We start from the raw sequence: 14,078 nt of genomic DNA, 5'->3' as shown, positions 1-14,078 counted from the left end.
ATGACTTAACTGAACTGTCTGACTTCACACAGCAAGACAATCTCTAGGCCCATCTGTGTTACTACAAATGGTATTATTTCATTCTTGTTTAAAGCTAAGTAATATTTCATTTCAAATATGTACCAAATTGTCTTTATCTGTTCATTTGTTGATGGACATTTAGGTTGCTTCCAGGTGCTAGCTGTTGTCAATAGTACAGCAATGAACTTTGGGGTGCAGGTATCTTTTTTTTTTTTCTTTCCCTCTGCTCCATGTCCTCCCAATCACAATACAGACAAGGCACAGGGCCTTCCTGGCCTGAGGTGTATATGGGGTGGGTTTACTCTGCCTCTTCTTTCTATACAGTGTAAGAATACAACCTGTGGCAAGCATCAGAGGCTGGTGTGCATGTATCTTTTTGAATTACGGTTTTATCCAGATAAATACCCAGTTGCTAGATCAAATGGCAGCTCTACATTTAGTTTTCTAAGGCACCTTCATACTGTTCTCCTCAGTGGCTGTACCAATTTACATTCACACCCACAGCATAAGACAGTGCCCTTTCTCCAGATTCTCTCAGAATTTTTTTTTTTTTTTGTAAATATTATGGTGATGGCCATTCTTACTGATGTTAGGTGATAGATACCTCACTGCAGTTTTTGATTTGCATTTCTCTAATAATTACTGCAAGTAAAAACCTTCACATATGCTTTTTAGCCATTTGTATGTCTTCTTTGGAAAATGTATATTTACATCTTTTGCCCACTTTTTGATCGGGTTGTTTTTTGTTGTTGTTGTTGTTGTTTTATTGAGCTACATGGGCCACTTGTATACTTTGGTGATTAACTCATTGTTAATTGTTTCATTTGCAAATTGTTTTTCCCATTCAGAGTTGTCTTTCTATTATGCAAATAGTTTAATTTGTTGTGCAAAATTTTTAAGTTCAAATAGGTTCCATTTGTTTATTTTTATTTTTTATTACTCTATGAGGTGGATCAAAAAGATCTTACTGTGGTTTATGCCACAGTGTTCTGCCATTATTTTCCCATAAGAATCTTATAGTATGCTGCCTTACATGTAGCTTCTTAACCCAACTTAAGTTTACGTTTGTGTATGATATTGGAGACTATTTTAATTTCATTAGTTTTTGTGTGTAGCTGTCCGTTTATTCTAACAGCACTTACTGAAGAGACTGTCTTTTCTCCATTGTACATTATTCCCTCCTTGTCATAGATAAGATGCTCATAGGTGCTCCAGTTTATCTCTACAATTTCTATCTTGTTCCACTGATCTATGTTTCCATTTTTTTGTGATAGTATCATACTATTTTAATAATTGTACCTTTGTAGTGTAGTCTGAATTCAAGGAGCCTGATTCTTTCAGTCTGCTTTTCTTTATCGTTTCATTTGTCTATTTTTGGTCTTTTGTGTTTTCATACAAATTGTAAATTTTTTGTTCTAATTCCATGCAAAATGCCATTGATGATATGCTAGAGATTGTATTGTAGATTGCTCTGGGCAATGTATTCATTTTGACAAACTTGATTCTTCCAATCCAAGAACATGATGTATATCTCCATCTGTTAGTATCATCTTTAATTTCTTTCATCCATATCCTATAGTTTTCTGCATACAGATTTTTTTGTTACCTTAGGTAGATTTATTCCTAGAAATTTCATTTTTGATGAAACTTTAAATTGAATAGTTTGCTTAATTTCACTTTCTGATCTTTTGTTATTAGCATATAGGAATGCACAATATTATTATGGATTAACTTTGTACCCTGCAATATAAACAAATTCATTGATGTGCTCTCATATTTTTCTGGTGGCATCATTAAGATTGTATATGTATACTGTCATGTCATCTGTCCAATAAAGGACAGAAATGGTATGGACCTAACAGAAGCAGAAGATACTAAGAAGAGCTGGCAAGAATACATAGAAGAACTATACAAAAAAGATCTTAATGACTCAGATAACCTCGGAGGTGTGATCCCTCACCTAGAGCCAAACATCATGGAATGTGAAGTCAAGTTGCCCTAAGGAAGCATCATTATGAACAAAGCTAGTAGAGGTGATGGAATTCCAGTTGAGCTACTTAAAATCCTAAAAGATGATGCTGTGAAAGTGCTGCACTCAATATGCCAACAAATTTGGAAAACTCAGCAGTAGCCATAGGAATGGAAAAGGCCAGTTTTAATTCCAACCCCAATGAAAGGCAATGACAAAGGTTGTTCAAACTACCACATAATTGCATTCATCTCACACTAGCAAAATAACGCCCCAAAGTTTCCAAGGTAGGCTTCAACAGTACGTGAACCAAGAACTGCCAGATGTTCAAGCTGGATTTAGAAAAGGCAGAGGAATCAAATTATCAACATCTGTTGGATCATAGAAAAAGCCAGAGAAATCCAGAAAAACATATACTTCTGCTTCGTTGAATACACAAAAGCCTTTGACTGTGTGGATCACAACAAACTGTGGAAAAAACTTTCAAGAGATGGAAATAACAGACTCCCTTACCTGCCTCCTGATAAACCTGTATGCAGGTCAAAAAGCAACAGTTAGAATTCGACATGAAACAGTGGATGGGTCCAAAATTGGGAGAAGAATACATCAAGGTTGTATATTGTCACCCTGCTTATTTAACTTATATGCAGAGTACATCATGTGAAATGCAGGACTGGATGAAGCACAAGCTGGAATCACAATTGCTGGGAGAAACATAACTTCAGAGATGCAGCTAACACCATCGTTATGGCAGAAACCAAAGAAGAACTAAAAAGCCTCTTGATGAAAGTGAAAGAGAAGAATGGAAAAGCTGGCTGAAAACTCATCATTCAGATCTTGACATCTGGTCCCATCACTTCATGGCAAATAAATGGGGGAACAATGGAAACAGTAACTTTATTTTCTTGGGCTCCAAAATCACTGCAGATGGTGACTGCAGACATGAAATTTTAAAATGCTTGCTCCTTGGAAGAAAAGCAATGATTAACCTAGACAAAATATTGAAAAGCAGAAGCATTACTTTTCCAACAAATTCTGTCTAGTCAAAACTTTGTTTTTTCGGTAGTAAAAGTGTGAGTGTTGGACCATAATGAAAGCTGAGTTCCAAAGAATTGATGCTCTCTAGCTGTGGTGTTAGATAAGACTCCTGAGAATCTCTTGGACAGCAAGACGTTCAAACCAGTACACTGTAAAGGAAATTAACCCTAAATATTAATTGGAAGGACTGATTCTGAAGCCAAAGCTCCAATACTTTGGCCACCTGATGCAAAGAACTGTTTCCTTGGAAAATAGCCTGATTCTGGGAGAGATTGAAAAGAGAAGAAGGGGATGACAGAGGTTGAGATGGTTGGATGACATCACCAAGTTGATGGACATGAGCTTGATCTAGCTCCAGGAATTGGTGATGGACAGAGAAACCTGGTATGCTGCAGTCCATGGGGTCACAAAGAGTCGTACATGACTGAGTAACTGAACTGAACTGATCATGTCATTGGAAAACAGTGATAGTTTTACCATTTCTTTTCCAATTTGAATTCCTTTTACTTGTTTTCCTTCTGACTGTGATGGCTAGGACTTCCAAACCTATGTTGAATAAAAGTGGTGAGAGTGGACATCCTTGTATTATTCTTGATCTTAGGTGAAGTGCTTTCATTTTCACAAATAAGAATGATATTTCCTATGGGTTTGTCATATATGGCCTTTATTCTGTTGAGGTAAGTTCCATCTATGCCCATTTTTTAGAGTTTTTGTCATACATGGGTTTGCATTTTGTCAAAACTTTTTCTGCACCTATTGATATGATCATATAGTTTTTATTCTTCAATTTATTGATGTGGTGTATCATTTTGTTTGATTTGCAGATATTGTAAAACCCTTGCATCCCTGAGATAAATCCCAATTGATCATGGTGTATAATCATTTTAATGTGTTTTTGGACTCAATTTGATAGTTTTGTTAAGGTTTTTTGTGTTTATATTCATCAGCTACATTGGTTTCTAATTTTCTTTTTTGTGAGTGACTATCTCTGGATTTGCTATCAGGATTAACATGGCCTCATAGAATGAGTTTGGGAGTTATTCTGCAGATTTCTGGAGGAGTTTCATCAGGATACATCTCAAATCTCCTGTAAATGTTTGACAGAATAACCTTATGAAGCATCTGGTCCTGGACTTTGGTTTAATGGTATTTCTTATTCCCAGTCTCAATATCAGTACTTGTGATTAGTCTATTCTTATTTTTTGTTTCCTCTTGGTTGCGACTTGGAAGGTTGCACTTTTATAAGAAATCATCCATTTCTTCTAGTTTGTTTATTTTATTGGTGTATTGTTGCTTCTTGTTGTCTCATAATTTTTTGTATTTCTGTGGTGTAATTTTTTTCATTTCTAATTTTGTTGAATTGAGTTCTTTCTCTTCTTTCTTCTTACTAAACATTTATAAATTTTGTGTATCTTTTCAAAGAACCAGCTTTTTGTTTAATTGACCTTTGGTACTGTTTTTTCCCCTATTTCATTTATTCCTGCTCTGGCTTTTATGACTTCTTTTTTTTCTACTCACTTTAGGCTATGATTATTCTTTCTCTAATTACTTTAGATGACAGGTTATGCTGTTTATTTGGAATTTTTCTTGTTACTGGGCTATGATAGTATTTCTATAAACTTCTCTCTTAGAACTGCCTTTATTCTGTTTCATAGGTTTTGGATCACTATATTTTCATTTTTATTTGTCTCTAGGTATTTTTTAATTTCCTTTTTTATTTATTCAGTGATCCATTGGTTGTTTAATAGCATACTGTTTAGCCTCCACATCTTTGTGTTTTAGTGTTTATTTTTTTTCTTTTAGTTGATTTATAATCTTACTGCATTGTGGTCAGAAAAGATGTTTGATATGATTTAAATTTTCTTGAATTTACTGAGTTTTAATTTGTTGTCCAGTATGTGATCAATCCTGGAGAATGTTTCACGTGACAAGAATGTGTGTTCTGCTGCTTTCTGATGGAATGCTCTTCAAATATCAGTTAATTCCATCTGATCTAATATGGCATTTAAGGCCTCAGTTTCTTTATTGCTTTTTTTGTCTGGAGGATCTCTCCATGGATGCAATTGTGATGTGAATGCCTTCCAGTATTATTTCATTACTGTCAGTTTTTTCATTTATGACTGTTAGTATTTGTCATATATTGAGGTGGCTCTATTTTGGATCTATCTATCTATCTATCTATCTCTCTCTCTCTCTCTCTCTCTATATATATATATATACAATTGTTATAACTTCTTGGGCTGTTCCCTTAATCAGTATGCAGTTTTATTCTTTGTCTATTGTAACAGTGTTTATTTTAAAGTTGCTTTTTTTTTTTTAATATGAGTATTGCTAATCTGGACATGAGTTTGAGCAGTCTCCAGGAGTTGATGATGGACAGGGAAGCTTGGTGTGCCACAGTCCATGAGGTCACAAAGAGTCAGACACAACCGAGTGACTGAACTGATTGCTACTCTCCAGCTTTCCTTTGGTTTCCATTGGCATGGAATACCTTTTCCATTCCTTTACTTTCAGTCTGCATATGTCTCTAGATCTGAAGTGGGTATCTTGTGCTGCTGCTTCTAAGTTGCTTCAGTTGTGTCTGACTCTGTACGACCCCATAGACGGTAGCCCACCAGGCTCCCACCATTCCTGGGCTTCTCCAGGCAAGAACACTGGAGTGGGTTGCCATTTCCTTCTCCAATGCATGAAAGTGAAAAGTGAAAGTGAAGTTCCTTAGTCGTATCCAACTCTTAGTGACCCCATGGACTGCAGCCCACCAGGCTCCTCTGTCCATGGGATTTTCCAGGCAAGAGTAGTGGAGTGGGGTGCCACTGACTTCTCCAGGATATCTTGTAGACAACATATATAAAGGTATTGCTTTTGTATTCATTCAACCTGTCTTTTGATTGCAGCATATAATTCATACATTTAATGTAATTGTTGACATGCATGTTTTTATTACCATTCTACGAAAAAAAAAATGTCTTTTTGGTTGGTCTTTTTATTTTCCTTCCTCTTTTGTTCTCTTCTCTTGTGATTTGATGACTAACTTTAGTATTGTGTTTGAATTCCACTTTCTTTTGTGTGTGTGTGTGTGTGTATTGAAGAATTCTGGTTTGTGGTTACCTTGACGTTTTGATATAGCAGTCTATATATAAACAAGATCAATTCAACTTATTGGTCTCAATATCAAGTGCATTTACATTATCCTACTTTTGCACTCTCCTCTTCTCATGGTTGTTAGTTTTGATAACATATTAGCATGCAGATAATTTCCTATCTTTATTGCTTGCCTTTACCAATGAGCTTTTCCATTTGTAATTTTCTTGTTTCTAGTTGTGACATTTCTTGCTGTCTAGATAACTTCCTTTAGCATTTATTGCAAATCTGGTTTGGTGGTGTTAAATTATTTTAGCTTTTTCTTGTCTGTAAAGCTTTTGACTTCTCCATAAAATCTGAATGAGAGCCTTGTTGTATAAAGTATTCTTTGTTTTAAGTTCTTTCCGTTTATCTTACTAAATATATCATGCCGATACCATCTTTTTTTTGTAGATTTTCTGCTAAAAAATCAGTTGATAAATTTATGAGAGTTCCTTTGTATCTTATTTGTTTATTTTCCCTTGTTGCTTTTAATATTTTTCATTGTCTTTAATTTTTGTTAGTTTGAACACTGTCTCATCATGATCCTCCTTGTGTTTATCCTGCCTGAGACTCTCTGCACTTCTTGGACTGGGATTACTCTTTCTTTTCCTATGCTAGAGACATTTTTGTCTATTATTTCTAAAAATATTTCTTCAGGTACTTACACTCTCCTTCTGAGACACCTATAATTCAAATGTTGACACATTTAATGTTGTCTCAGAACTCTTAGATAACCCTCGTTTCTTTTCATCCTTTAATTTATTTATCTTAATCAAATAATAATTGCTTTACAATATTGGTTTGATTTCAGCCATACATCAACATGAATTTGCCATAGGTGTACACATCTCCCCTCCCTCTTGAACCTCCCTCCCACCTCTCATGTATCTAGGCTGTTACAGAGACCCTGTTCCTTGGCAATGATTTCCACCATTCTGTCTTCCAGCTGCTGTTCCCTTCTTCTGTCGCACATAATGTGCTACATTTTTTTTCTAGTGTACTTTCCATTTAACTCATTGTATTGTTCATCTTTTTTTCTTTAGATCTTCTAACTGTTCCCTAAACATTTCTTGTATGCACTCTGCACTCAATCTGTACCTCCATTCTTTATTGATATTTTGCTTTGACTTTACTATTATTACCCTTAATTATTTTGGGGATAGACTGCCTATCTCCACTTCACTTAGTTTCTCTTCTTCTCTTGCTTCTTCCTTTGGGATATATTCCTCTGTAATTTCATTTTATCTAATTTTTTGTGATTGCAGTTTTCATTCTGCATGCTACAGGGTTGTAGTTCTTTTTACTTCTATTGTCTGCTTCCTTTTTGAAAAGGCTGATCTCCAGGGGTTAGTTCAAGTTTCCTGGTGGGAGGGATTTTTTTTTTTTTGTAGTTGTTGTTGTTGTTGTTCCCCACTGGTGGATGGAGCTGGGTCTTTTCTCTCTGGTTGGCAGGGCCATGTCAAGGGGTGTGTTTAGCAGACAGCTTTAGGCTACGGAAGACTATAATAAGCCTATGATGGTTGATATTGTGTTCTCACCTTGTTGGTTGTTTTGCCTGAAATGTCCCAGTCTTGGTGAGAAAATAGCAGTCTCCAACAGGGCTCACTACAATAAGTACTCCCCAGAATTACCACCAGTTTCTTTTTTTCTGCAGAGAATCAGCTGTGCCCTGTTACAGCAAGAGATCCTCCAATACAAGTAGGTAGGTCTGTCTTAAACACTCATAAGGTCACTGTTGTTTCCCCTGGGTTCTGGTGCACATGAAACCCTGTGTGTACTCTCCAAGAGTCCAGTTTATATTTGCCCCAGTCTTTTGGAATTCATATGTCCTGCTGGCCTTCAAAGCCAGATACCTAGGGGCTAATCCTCCCAATGACTCCCAATGGGAGTCTGAAGTGAGGCTCAGAACTTTCACTCCTATGGGAGAAACCCTGCAATATAATTATTGTTCATTTTGTGGGTCACCTGTCAAGTGTACATGAAATTTGTTTTTATCACAATTGTTCACCCTGCCATCTTTTTGTGGCTTGATCTTTGTCTTTTGATGTAGGGTATCCTTTTTTGTAGTTTGAGCATTTTTTTTTTTGTCAATGGTTTTTGAGCAGCTATTTGTGATTTTAGTGTTTTGATGAGAGGGAGTGAGCTCATGCTTTTCTCTGCCATCTTTTCTCCACCTCTTTCCATTGCCTAAAAATTTTATTGATGAATGTTCACAATTGTTATAAAAGAAGATGCCTATTCCCTCACAGCCTTATAACTCAGAGGAAGGCACAAATTGCTTTGTCAATTGTAATATACTCTGTACTACTCAAGTTTCAGATGAAGAAAAAAAGGAACATATTTAGATATTGTAAGCAGAAATAGATTCAATTCAAGAAACTGAGTGCCTAATACATTTATGGAGAGATTTGATGTCTGGGCTTTCACTAAAACTGCAGGACTCAATAATGAAAAAATATACCTGGTGGCTCAGATGATAAATAATCTGCCTTCAATGCAGGATACCCAGGTTCAATCCATCGGTCAAGAAGATTCCCTGGAGAAGAGAATGGATACTCACTCTAATGTTCTTGCCTGGGGAATTCCGTGGATGGAGGATCCTGGTGGGCTACAGTGCATGGGATTGCAAAGAGGTGAACTCGAGTGAGCAACTAACATCTTCATTAAAAAAAAAAAAAAACATAATAGTATGCATAATCATAACTTGCATAATCAGAAAGGTGGAGATCCAGTTAGAATTTAGTGAACTTGTTGGTCTCTTGAATACACTGCTGGATTGCTATAATCAGGAAACAGGGATCCATGGTTCGGTGACCACCATCAGCAGGATTACCATTACAACGGCCTCCTGTCAACCATGAATCTAATGACCTAAACCTGGAGTGGGGGTACAGTGAAAAACCTAATATCTCCACAACTATGCTTGCCAACAGAAATGGGAAGAGAACTTCTAACTTCAGCTTATTAAATCTCAAACAAATACTATAATCGGCAGAAACTTGTTCCTATCTAGATCCCTAGGTAGAGAGCCTGATCAATGATACCTAATATTTTCAATAAAATGTGAGAATAGCTTTAGATTTACAGGAAATTTTCAGAGATATGATAGAAAATTTCCACATACGTTGCACACAATTTTAGCTATTGCTAGCACCTTTCATTAATATGGTACAATTGTTGCAGTTAATGAAACAATATTGATGCACTATTATTATATAAATTCTATACTTTATGTGAATTTCCTTAGTAATTACCTAACCGCTTTATTTCCTCTCCTTTGATCTCATCCAGGACACCACATTCCATTTAATAGTCATGTCTCCTTAGGCTCCTTCAGTCTGTGATGGCTTCTCAAGCTTTGTTGTTTTTGATGACTCTAAGAATTCTAAGTACTGGACGATTGTGTTGTAGATTGTTTACAATGACTTTACATCTTGGCTTTTTCTCATGGTTAGACAATGTTTATGGTTTGAGGGGATGAATACCACAGAGATGAAGTGATGTTCTTAACACATCATATCAAGTATACATTATATAACATAAATTATGATTATTGATATTGACTTTGATTACCCACCACAGGTAATTTTTAAGGATGTCAATATAAAGTTAATTTTCATTGAAAGTTAACACTTTCAATGTTGCTATTGTTCAGTTGCTAAGTTGTGTCAGAAGCTTTCTGACCCCATGGACAGTATCATGCCAGGATCCTCTGTGCTCAAATTCATGTCCATTGAGTTGATGATGCTATCTATCTCATCCTCTTTTGCCCCCTTCTCCTTTTGCCTTCAATTGTTCACAGTATCAGGGTCTATTTCCAATGTGTTGGCTCTTTGCACCAGGTGACCAAAGTATTGGAACCTCAGCATCAGTCCTTCCAATGAATATTCAGAGTTGATTTCCATTAGGATTGACTGGTTTGATCTCCTTACTGTCCAAGAGACTCTCAAGATTTTGCTTTAGCATCACGATTTGAAAATATCAATTCCTCAACACTCAGCCTTCTTTTTGTTCTGACTCTAACATCCAAAATGAGGTCTGGAACAGTTACAGCTTTGAGTATACGGATCTTTGTCAGCAAAATGATGTCTCTGCTATTTAATACGATGTTCTAGGTTTGTCACTCTGAAGGAGGGCATGGAAACCCACTCTAGTATTCTTGCTTGAAGAATCTCATAGGCAGAGGAGCCAGGAGGGCTACAGTCCATAGGGTTGTAAAGATTAGGAAACAATTGAAGCAATATAGCACACATAAACAATAGGTTTGTCATAGCTTTCCATCCAAGGAGCAATATTCTTTTAATTTTATGGCTACAGTCCCCTGAACAGTGATTTTGAAGTCCAAGGAAGTAAAATTGTCACTGCTTCCTCTCTTTTCCCTTCTATTTGCAAGGAAGGGATGGGACTGGATACCATGATCTTTGTTTTTTAAATGCTGAGTTTTAAGTCAACATTTTCACTCTCCTCTTTCACTCTTACCACAAGGCTTTTATTATTATTATTATTTTACTTTACAACAAGGCTTTTTAGTTCCTCTTCACTTTCTGCCATTAGAGTGGTATCATTTGCATATCTGTGGTTATTGATATTTCTTCCAGAAATTTTGATGCCAGCATGGGATTCATCCAGTGCAACATTTTGCATGTTATACTCAACATATTCATTTAAATTGAGTAAGTGGGATGAAAACTTACAGCCTATTTGTACTCTTTTTACAATTTTGAACAAGTCTATTGTTCTATGTCCAGTTCTAACAGTTGCTTCTTAACCCACATACAGGCTTCTCAGTAGACAGGTAGACAGGTAAGGTGGTCCAATAGTCCCATCTTTTTAAGAACTTTCCATAGTTTGTTGTGATTCACACAGTCAAAGGCTTTAACATAGTCAACGAAGCAGATATTTTTCTGGAATTCCTTTGCTCTATCCATGATTGAATGAATGTTAACAATTTGATCTCTGATTCCTTTGTCTTTTAGAAACTTAGCTGATACATATGGAAGTTCTTGATTAACATACTCCTGAACCCTATTGTGAAGGATTTTGAGCTTAACCTTTCTAGCATGTGAAATGAGTGCAATTGTATGGTAATTGGAACATTCTTTGGCATTGCTCCTCTTTGGGATTGGAATGAAAACTGACCTTTTCCAGTCCTGTAACAACTGCAGAGTTTTACACATTTTCTGGCATATTGAGTGCAGTACTTTAACAGCATCTCTTTCAGGATTTTCAAAAGTTCAACTAGAATTCCATTATCCCCATAGCTTTGTTCATAGCAGTGCGTCCTATGGCCCACTTGACTTCACACTCCAGGAAGTCCAGTCTAGGTGAGTGACCACACCATCCTGGTTATTCAGGTCATTAAGACCTTATTTTGTATAATTCTTCTTTTTATCCTGGCCATCTCTTCTTAATCTCTGTTCTATTGTGTGCAATCTTGCATGAAATATTATTTTGATATCTTGAAGAGATATCTAGTCTTTGTCATTATTTTGCTTTCTTTTATTTCTTTGCATTTTTCATTTAAGAAGAACTTCTTATCTCTCCTCGCTATTTTCTTGAACTCTGCATTCCATTAGGTATATGTTTCCCTTTCTACCTTGCCTTTCTCTTCTCTGCCTACTTCAGCTATTTGTAAAAAATACTCAGACAACAAGTTTGCCTTTTTGCATTTCTTTTTCTTTGGGACAGTTTTGATCATGTCTTCTGTACAATGTTATGAACCTCTGTCCATAGTTCTTCAGACACTCTGTCTACCAGATCTAATTCCTTGAATCCATTTGCCACCTCCATTTTATAATCTTAAGTTGTTTGATTTAGGTAATGCCTGAATGCTCTAGTGGTTTTCCCTGATTTCTTCAATTTAATCATGAATTTTGCAATAAGGAACTTGTGATTTTATCCACAGTCAACTCCAGGTCTTGTTTTTGCTGACTATATAGAGCTTCTTCATCTTTGGATCCCAAGAACATAATCAATCTTATTTTGGTATTGACCATCTGATGATTTCCATGTGTAGAATTGTCTCTTGGGTTGTCAGAAAAAGGTGTTCGCTATGACCTGTGTGTTCGCTATGACCTGTGTGTTCTCTTGACAAAACTCTGTCAGTCTTTACTTTCTTCATTTTGTACTGTAAAGCCAAACTTGCCTGTTATTCTGAGTATCTCCTGATTTCCTAATGTTTTATTCTAGTACCCCATGATGAAAAGAGTACATTTTTAGTGTTTGTTCTAGAAGCTGTTGTAGGTCGTCACAGAACTGATCAACTTTAGTTTCTTCAGCATCAGTACTTGAGGCATAAACTTGTATTTCTGGATGTTGAACAGTTTAACTTTGAAACGAACTGAAGTGATTATGTCTTTTTTGAGGTTGCACACAAGTACTGCATTTTGGACTCTTTTATTGACTATGAAGGCTACCTTATTTCTTCTACAGAGTTCTTGCCCACAATGATAGATATAATGATCATCTGAATTAAATTCACCCTTCCCCATCCCTTTTAGTTAAATAATTCCTAAGGCATCAATGTTCACTCTTGCCATCTGCTTAACCCCTCCCAATGTACCTTGATTCATGGACCTAGCATTCCAGGTTCCAATGTAATATTCTTTACAGGGCAGACTTTATTTTCACCACTAGACACATCCACATCTGTATATAATTCTTTCTTTGGCCGAGCTACTTCATTCTTTCTGGGTCTATTAGTAATTCCCCTTCACTCTTCTCCAGTATCATATTGGGACAACTTCTGGGAATCTTCTGGAACACCTATAATTAGAATGCTGTGACACTTAATGTTTTCCCAGAGGTCTCTTAGACTGTCCTCATTTCCTGCTATCTTTTTTTCTTTATTATGCTCTGCTTCAGATATTTCCATCATTCTGTCTTCCACCTCACTTTCCTGTTCTTCTTTCTCAGTTATTCTGCTATTGTTTCCCTCTAGTGTATTTTTTTTTTTTTACTTCAGTTATTATGTTGTTCAATGCTGATTGTCTGTTGTTCTTTATTTCTTCTGGGTCTTTTTAAAACATTTGTGTGTGTGTGTGTGTGTGTGTGTGTGTGTGTGTTCTCTATCCATATATCCATTCTATTAATCTGTGCCTCCATTTTAATATCAAGATTTCTGATTAACTTAAGTATAATTACTTTGAATTCTTTTTTTGGTAGATAGCTTATTTCCTCTTTGGTTTTGTGTTTTGTTTTCTTTTTTTTTCCCCATGTTCCTTCATCTGCTGCATGTTTCTCTGTCTTTTTGTTTTATTAATTTATTGTACTTGAAATTTCCTTACCATAGGCTGCAAGGTCATATTTACTCTTATTTGTGGAGTCTGCCACCAGTGGATGGGGTTGGATCAATGCCATGCCTTGTGCAAGTTTCCTCATTGGGGGCACTAGTGCCTGTGTTCTGCTGAGTATCACTGTGTCTTGTCTCTCTCAGGGACTGTGCCACATCCAGCGATGTGTTTTGGGATGTTTGTGAGCTTGATATGGTTTTGGGCAGCCTGTCTGCTAATGGGCAGGATTGTGTTCCTGTTTTGGTAGTTGCTTGGCATGGGGCATCTTGCACTGGAGGCTTCTGGCCTTTGGGTGGGGTCAGGCCTTAGTGTTAAGATGTAGCCCTTTGGGAGCACTCTCCATGATTAATATTCCACCTAGTCAGAAGTTCTCTGGTGGTCCACTGTCCAGGAGTATGTTCTTCCATCTTGCAGGTTCAGACCTTCCCTCTCGCTAGGACACCAATACTCCACAAGCCACATAGCACAGAAGAGAAACATAAAGAAAGAAATAGAAACAAACAAAAAAAAATACAAACAAATAAAGGACAGAAAATATCCCAAGACAAATGTTAAAAACAACACTAAACAGATAAGTACACACAAAGAAGCTCACACACTCACACTTGCAAATGAAAAGGAGAGAAAAGAGAAAA

General features: G+C 36.4%; 1 non-coding gene across 1 annotated transcript; it reads right to left on the bottom strand.

Moving 5' to 3' along the window:
• Positions 1-249: 249 nt before the first annotated feature.
• LOC138931267 (small nucleolar RNA SNORA51) lies at positions 250-380 on the bottom strand. The gene has a single exon (XR_011446513.1). It is a non-coding gene; the product is annotated as a small nucleolar RNA SNORA51 (small nucleolar RNA).
• Between the last annotated feature and the right edge of the window lie 13,698 nt (positions 381-14,078).

The sequence above is a fragment of the Ovis canadensis genome, chromosome X, assembly GCF_042477335.2.
Source record: "Ovis canadensis isolate MfBH-ARS-UI-01 breed Bighorn chromosome X, ARS-UI_OviCan_v2, whole genome shotgun sequence".
Classification (NCBI taxonomy): domain Eukaryota; kingdom Metazoa; phylum Chordata; class Mammalia; order Artiodactyla; family Bovidae; genus Ovis; species Ovis canadensis.
Note: the sequence above shows the minus strand (reverse complement) of the source record. Positions and strands in the feature narration are given on the sequence as shown.